The 7,411-nt window shown below is 51.6% G+C and overlaps 1 non-coding gene across 1 annotated transcript; it reads right to left on the reverse strand.

Moving 5' to 3' along the window:
* Nucleotides 1-3,367: 3,367 nt before the first annotated feature.
* Nucleotides 3,368-3,440, reverse strand: Trnak-cuu (transfer RNA lysine (anticodon CUU)). The gene has a single exon. It is a non-coding gene; the product is annotated as a tRNA-Lys (tRNA).
* Nucleotides 3,441-7,411: the final 3,971 nt, after the last annotated feature.

Below are 7,411 nucleotides of genomic sequence, written 5' to 3' on the forward strand. Positions count from 1 at the left end.
CCACCCCACCCAAACTCGCGTCAAACGCGCCGTCAGCCGCCGCCGGCTCTACATCCCCGGCCCGATTTGCCAGCGCCCGCCGACCTCACCGCGCCGCGACCCGCTCGCCACGCCGCTCCAGCCAACGGCCGCCCGCCGGTCCCCCGCGCATGCGCACGCGGCGCCCCGGGGCACGCCGGGACTTGTAGTCCCGCCGGGCGGCCGCCGCGGCGGGGGAGGGGCGGCCCCCTTCCGCCCCCGAGCACCCGCACCCCCCACGGCTCCGGAGGAGGCTCGGGTGGGACTTTGTGTAGTTGTTGAGTTGGGAGAGGGCGCTGGGGGGGGGGGAAGGGGGGAGCGAAGAGATGGAGCTGGTGATGGGAAAGGCCCGGATGCAGGGTCCCTGGTACCCGGGTGAGCGCTGCAGGCCTGAAGCCGGGGTGGGGGGGGGGGGGTCCTGCGGGGTGGGGGCCTGGCCTGCAGCCCGCAGCAGGGACGGACGTGATGGGGGGGTCCGTGTCGGGGCCCAGGTCCTCAGCTGGGGGCTGATGGCCGTGGGTGGGCTGCCTGGCGGGCCCGGGCGCCCTTTGTGGCCAGGTTTCTTCATGGTGACCCCCCCCCCTCTTCTCAGGACCCCTTGATGGGGGCGGGCGGGGTGGCCCATGCCGGTCAGCAGTGGAGGAGTCAGATCCAAGGACCCGGGTTCAAAGCCAGCCTGGGCAGACAGGCCCAGGAGCCCCCCCGGACAGCCTGGGTGTGGACTTGAACTCGGGATTGCATCCTAACAGCCTCCTCTCCAAAGCCGCTCTGAAGCAGGCTTAGACCCTCACGGGGAAATGGGGTGTTCACGTTTACAGGATGAGTGGAGGAGCCTGCTTTCCTGGGGGAGGCATTTCTCACCCCAAGAATGAACCTGAGAGAAAGGCTGAAGGACAGCTGCACACCTTTCCTAGCTCAGGGACAAGGATCTGTTTTATGGGTGCATTCTTACCTGGGAGAAATGTCCCAAACACCCAGAAACTCTGCAACACCAGGAGTGATTAGAGCAAAGATAAAACAGCCATCTCTGTACAACTTAGAAGTCAGATCCTCTGCATGAACCACAGTAACACCCCTGACAACCTAGGAGCTGTGTGTGTCTGTGTCTGTCTGTCCCCCAGAAAGCACCCACAATCTGTTAGAGTGCCCCCCCCAGCCTTTCTGCTTGTCGATCTGCTTTTTGTCTGCTTGCTTCCTGACTTTCTTACCATGGTAACTTGGCCAGAAATTCTTATTCTACGACCCAGGTCAAAGACGCTAAGTGAAGTGTTCCTATTTTTAAAGGGAAACTTCAAGCCAGGCTCACGCCTGTCATCCTAGCTACTCAGGAAGCTGAGATCTGAGGATCAAGATTCAAAGTTAGCCTGGGCACTAAACATGGTGAGACTCTTATCTCCAATTAACCACTAGAAATCAGGAAGTGGTGCTGTGGCTCAAGGGGTAGGGTGGTAGTCTTGAGCTGTAGAACTCAGGGACAGCACCCAGGCCAGGAGCAGTCCTGGTGCACAGACCCAGCTACACAAACTCTGGCTTGCAGAGCTGCTCTATTTCTTCCTTTCAACTGGTTTTGTCCCCCCACTGATCCCAGATGCCAAGGTCTAATTGTCTCATTCCAATTTTTCCACAGAACCTCCTGAGTGTGTGTGTGTGTGTGTGTGTGTGTGTGTGTGTGCATGCATACACACTTATGTGTGCCTATGCCCAGGCTTGAAATACTGGGCATCATACTTTTGCTTTGCTGTTCTGTTCAAAGACAGCCATCTACCACTTGAACCAAAACTCCACTTCACATTTTTTTTTTGCTAGTTAATTGGAAAATAAGAGTTCCTGGAATTTGTCTGTTGGAGCTGCAACATAAAATTTTTTGTGCCAGCTCTTGGGCTTGAAATCTACCATTTGAGTCTCTACCACTCGAGCCTCACCTCCACTTCTGGCTTTTTGATGGTTCATTGGAAATAACAGTCTTACAGACTTTCCTGCCTGGCATGGCTTGGAACCTCTATTCTCACATCTCAGCCTCCTGAGTAGGTAGAATTATTGGGGGTGAAACATCAGTGCTTGGCTGCATCACTTTTACATTTTCCATACCGAAGACATGCAGTTGCTAAGTCAAATAATGTGGATATTGTACATCTTAACCAGCAATTTAAGAGAAGGTCCATTTTCCCCGCACCTTGCCATACAGCTATTATGCTCTGAAAACTAGTTTGGTTTTTGTTTTTGTGCAGGTCCTCAGGCTTAAACTCAGGGCCTGGATGTTGTCTCTGATTTTGTGCTCAAGGCTATTTCTCTGTCACTTGAACCACAAGTTTTTAGTAGTTAATTGTAGGTAAAAGTCTCACAGACTTTTTAGTTCAGGCCGGCTTTGAACGCTCATGCTCAGATTTCACCTTCCTGAGTAGCAAGAATTTTACAGGCAAGAGCCACTCGTCCCAACTTAAACTTTTTTTTTTTTTTTGGCCAGTCCTGGGCTTGAGCTCAGGGCCTGAGCACTGTCCTTGGGCTTTCTCAAGGCTAGAGCTCTACCACTTGAGCCACAGCACCATTTCCAGCGTTTATATGTATGTGGTACATGCTAGGCAAGCACTCTACCACTAGGCCACACTCCTGGCCCCCAACTTAAACTCTTTTTTTTGGGGGGGGGGGTCATGGGGCTTGAACTCTGGGCCTGGGTGCTGTCCCTGAGCTCTTCGGCTCAACACTATCGTCCTACCTATGAGCCACGGCCCCACTTCCCGTTTTCTAGAGGTTAATTGGAGATAGAATTCTCATGTTCTTTAGTGTGTGGGCTGGTTTTGAACCGCTATTCTCAGATCTCAGTCTCCTGGGTAGCTAGGAAAACAGGCATGAGCCACCCAGCTTGGCCTTGAACTGTTTTCAAATATAAGAATGAAAAAGGAGTGGGGCTCTGTTGGCGCACGCCTGTAACGGGTGTGAACCACTAGTACCCGAGTGAAATTGTATCTTGAATTTCTGATGATATTATAAAGCTGGAGTGAAGTGTGGCTCCAATGGCAGAGCGCCAGCCTTCCGTGAAGATGCCAAGGGAGAGCCTGAAGCCCTCAGTTCAATCCCCAGTATCCCACAGAGGCAAAAAAAATAATAACAATCATAACATAATTGTATTTTTTTATTTTAATTTCTTGGTCGCTCATGGGGCTTGAACTGTTCTGCTGGAACTCACTTGGACAATGTGTGTCTGTTTGATGGCCTCAGGGTTGACCTTCTGCCCACCACAGCCCCCCCTCGCCTTTGCTTTAAATTTTTTATTTATTTTTTTAACCTTCAAACAGTTGTAAAAAAAAAAAAAAAAAAATCTGCCCTGGAAAAGCAAAACAACGACCCACCCCGCCCAACGTGGGGCTCGAACCCACGACCCTGGGATTAAGAGTCCCATGCTCTACCGACTGAGCTAGCCGGGCGGCCGGCGGCGCACGCGCTCTTCGCTCCTTTCTCCGGATGCGCACGGCCCCCCCCCCCCTCCTCCTCCTCCTCCCGGCCTCCCTTCCCGGCCTCTCCTCCCCGCATCGCCCCGGCCCGGGCTCGAGCATCTCCAGTCAAGGCACACGCAGGCCCCCGAGGAGGGAGGAGGGGGGGATCCCAGGTCTCCCCACCCCACCCCACCCCGACCCTGCAGACTGGGGGGGGCGGGGTGGGGGTGCAGCGCTGGAGGAAGGCCCCGGACACACCCCGGCTTCCCAATGCCCCCGCCCAGAGGATGCCAAGAAAGACCATGGCGCCCAGAAATCGGTTGCAAGATATCCTAGGATTTGCATGCACAGGACACTGAAAAGGTGAGGGCAGGGGGGGGGTCTACAACCTGGGGGTGTGGGGGGGCTGAGCTCCCACCGCAAGAAGCAGCATTGGAATACCAATAGGTAATAATAATGCACGCCCTTCTTCTTGTTTCCCCGGTGGGGACTGCTGTCACAGTCAAGGGATGGAAGGGGTACCCAAACCAAGCCCTCTGCAGGGCTAGGGAAAAGGCCGGCTTCCATGGCAAACCTTCCTAAAGAAAGTTGTGCAGCAGTGGTGGCGTGGTTCAAGAGGTCGAGTGCCAGGTATCGTCAAGACACCGCAAGCTCCAGTACTGGGGTGTGCACACACACACACACACACACACACACACACACTCCAGGAATTAGTCTGAGTTTTGCCAGTAATTTACTCATTCCAACACACATCTTGATTAGTGATACAATCTCATTTCTCCCCCCTCCGCACCTTCTTTTTCTTGTGTTGTGTGCCAGAACTCAAGGCCTGGACACCGTCCCTTAGCTTTTTCACTCGAGGCTAGCTAGTTGAGCCCTACCTCCACTTCTGGCTGTGGACTGATTCATTGGTGAGATATCCATCTGGACTTTCTGAGTGGCTAGGATTACAGAGGTGAGCCGTAGACACCGATGCCAGGCTTTGTGACCCTATGATCTCCATTAAAACTTCCAAAAATCAAAAGCTCAAAGTGGAGCTGTGGAGCCTTGAGCTAAAGAAGCCCGGGGATCATAGAAGAGGCCCCCCCATTCCACTACCACCCCCCCCCAAAAAAAGAAACACAGAGTGTGGTCTCTAGCAGACATCTTTCTGGACATTTTCTTCCCTTCTAAGTGCACCTCTGGATATCAGAGACAAGACTTCAGGCTAGCCTGATACACACACGCACACACGCACACACACACACACAAGCAGGGAGGGAATTGCACAAGAAGAAATGCTCTCCTGCTGTTACCATGGCGAAAGCTTGAGTTGCAACTTCATGAAAGATCAGCCTGGAATGCCAGCTACTCTTGAGGCTGAGATCTGAGGATCATGGTTCCAAGCCAACCCAGGCACTAAAAGACTGTGAGACTCTTCTCCAGTAAAACCACCAGAAAGCCAGAAGTGGTTCTGTGACTTCAAGTGGTAGAACATTACTGGCCTTGAGCTGAAGAGCTCAAAGACAGCACCGAGGCCCCCAGTTCAAGCCCCACAACCGACAAAAATAAATAATAAAAGAAAAAGAAAAAAAAGAAGAAAGGACAGAAAGGAAATTGTCAAGCTGAGGCCCAGAGTCCACAAAGCTGCTATTATTGTGCTGGGAAGAGCTTCTTTGTCTTTCTAGAATGTGGTGGGAGGAAACTTAGTGGTCAACAAGCCTTCAGTAACCACAGCCGTGTTAAGGAGCCTGTCCACGAAGCCATAGAACACCAGTGGGTGAAGGGACCCACCGAGCCCGTGGCCGAGCTGACTTTCCCACAACACCCAGCCTCCTTCCAGGCCACTTCCTTCTCACGCTCTGCATGCCCAGACTCTCCTAACACTGTGTGGAGCCTCTAGACCATTCTAGAAGCAATCTGAAGTGCTGTAAGAGGCATCAGAGAAATGAACCAGAGCTCCAGGCATCCACACAGTGAGGCAAAAGGAGCAGTGCCACTTCCAGTTTTTTCTGTGATTAGCTGGAGTCTCATGGATCTTCCTGGGCTGGGCTGGCTTTGAACCACAATCCTCAGATCTCAGCCTCTTGAGTAGCTAGGATGACAGGCGTGAGCCACCTGCACTCGGCTTAAATCCTTTAACTTTGATCTGGGGTATGCAGGAAAGAGAAGACTGCCCTCGGGTCCCCCTACAGGCCCTCCTGTGACCTGGACTTGGGGTCACTGCAGACCCCCCCCATTCTCCCTGTATAACCTGAGGCCAATGTCCACAGCCGCCAGAAATCACTGAAGACGTCCTGCAGTGCTGTTTTCTGGGGTGGCCATGGAATTGAGGCAGGATAAACGAGGGAAAATAAGATAAATGGAAGCCAGGAATTTATAAACACAGCAGTATCTCCTTTATTTTAACCCTTGTATTCCCTCATAAGCTGTAGTATTAAAAAGAGAAAGAGAGAGAGAGAGCATCTCTGCCCCTCTCTCTATCTGATCTTGCCTGCTATCCCCAAACAATTAGTGTGCTCTAAAAACAGAGAAAGAGCATCATACTAAAGATATGCATCAAGCCAGGCCCTGCTGGCTCACGCCTGTCATCCCAGCTACCCAAGAGGCTGAGATCTGAGGATCATGGTTCAAAGCCAGCCCACGGTACAAAAGTCCATGGAAGTCTGATCGCCAAGGAACCCCTAGAAAACTGAAAGTGGAGCTGTGTCTCAAGTGGTAGAGCACTAGACGTGAACTGAAGAGCTCAGGGACAGCGCCCAGGCCCTGAATTAAAGGAAAAAAAGACATGTATTAACTAGAAACTATTCAGTACGGATAGATGTGTGCTTTATGTGACAGATCTACTGTCTTGTGTGTCCCAGGACTGGCAAATAAATAAATAGATAAATAAAAAATGGATCTCCCTAACATGGGTAGTTGATCATACCTACACTCCTGATAATTACAGTTTTTTCCTCCTCCTCCTCCTCCTCTTCTTCTTCTTCCTCCTCCTCCTCCTCCTCCCCCCCTTCCTCCTGCTCCTCCTCCTCCTGTTCCTCCTCCTCTTCCCCTTCCCCTCTTCTTCCTCCTCCTCCTCCTCCTCCTCCTCCTCCTCCTCCTCCTCCTCCTCCTCCTCCTCCTCCTCCTCCTCCTCTTCTTCTTCTTCTTCTTCTTCTTCTTCTTCTTCTTCTTCTTCTTCTTCTTCTTCTTCTTCTTGCCAGTCCTGGGCTTGTTTTGCTCAAGACTAGTGCTCTACCAGTTAAGCCACAGTGCCACAGTGCCACTTCTGACTTTTCCTGAGTGGCTTTCCAGCTTGGCTGGCTTTGCCTGGCAATCGCCATTCCTCAGGTCTCAGACTCCTGAGAACCTCGGATCATAGGTGTGAGCCACCAGAGGCCAGCTGTACCAGCTATCTTTGGCTGTAAGCCCGTTCATCCAGTCTGCAACTCTACAGGTCTTTTCATGGCTTTTCCCTGTTTGTACCGAAGACAATGTATAAACACTCTTAGGACTGTTTAATGTTTATCTCCACAGACATTCATGGTGATGAATACCAGGATTCACGTGGCATGTCTTTCAAGCAGTTCTGTTTAGCAATAGGCTGCCATGACATTTTGTTGTTTTAAAGTCAGCTTTTGACCTTGAACTCTCTATGTGACCTTGAACAAATTCCTCCTTGAGTCCTGGTTTCTCCATGGGTGAAGGGGGAAAAAAAAACACTAGAATTGGCCTTGTAGAGTCATTCTGTGAAATGAGGGATAAACCACTAAAGAATGGCCTAGCATGACACAAAATACTCATTCAGAATAAGTTGTTGGGGCAGGGAATGTGGCCTAGTGGTAGAGTGCTTGCCTAACATGCATGAAGCCCTGGGTTCAATTCCTTGGTACCACATACGCAGAAAAAGCCCGAAGTGGTGCTGTGGCCTTAAGAAAGCTCAAGGAGAATGCTCAGGCCCTGAGTTCAAGCCCCAGGACTGGCAAAATAATAAAAAAAAAAGT

The sequence above is a fragment of the Megascapheus bottae genome, chromosome 30, assembly GCF_031878675.1.
Source record: "Megascapheus bottae isolate mThoBot1 chromosome 30, mThoBot2.hap1, whole genome shotgun sequence".
In the NCBI taxonomy this organism is placed as follows: Eukaryota; Metazoa; Chordata; class Mammalia; order Rodentia; family Geomyidae; genus Megascapheus; species Megascapheus bottae.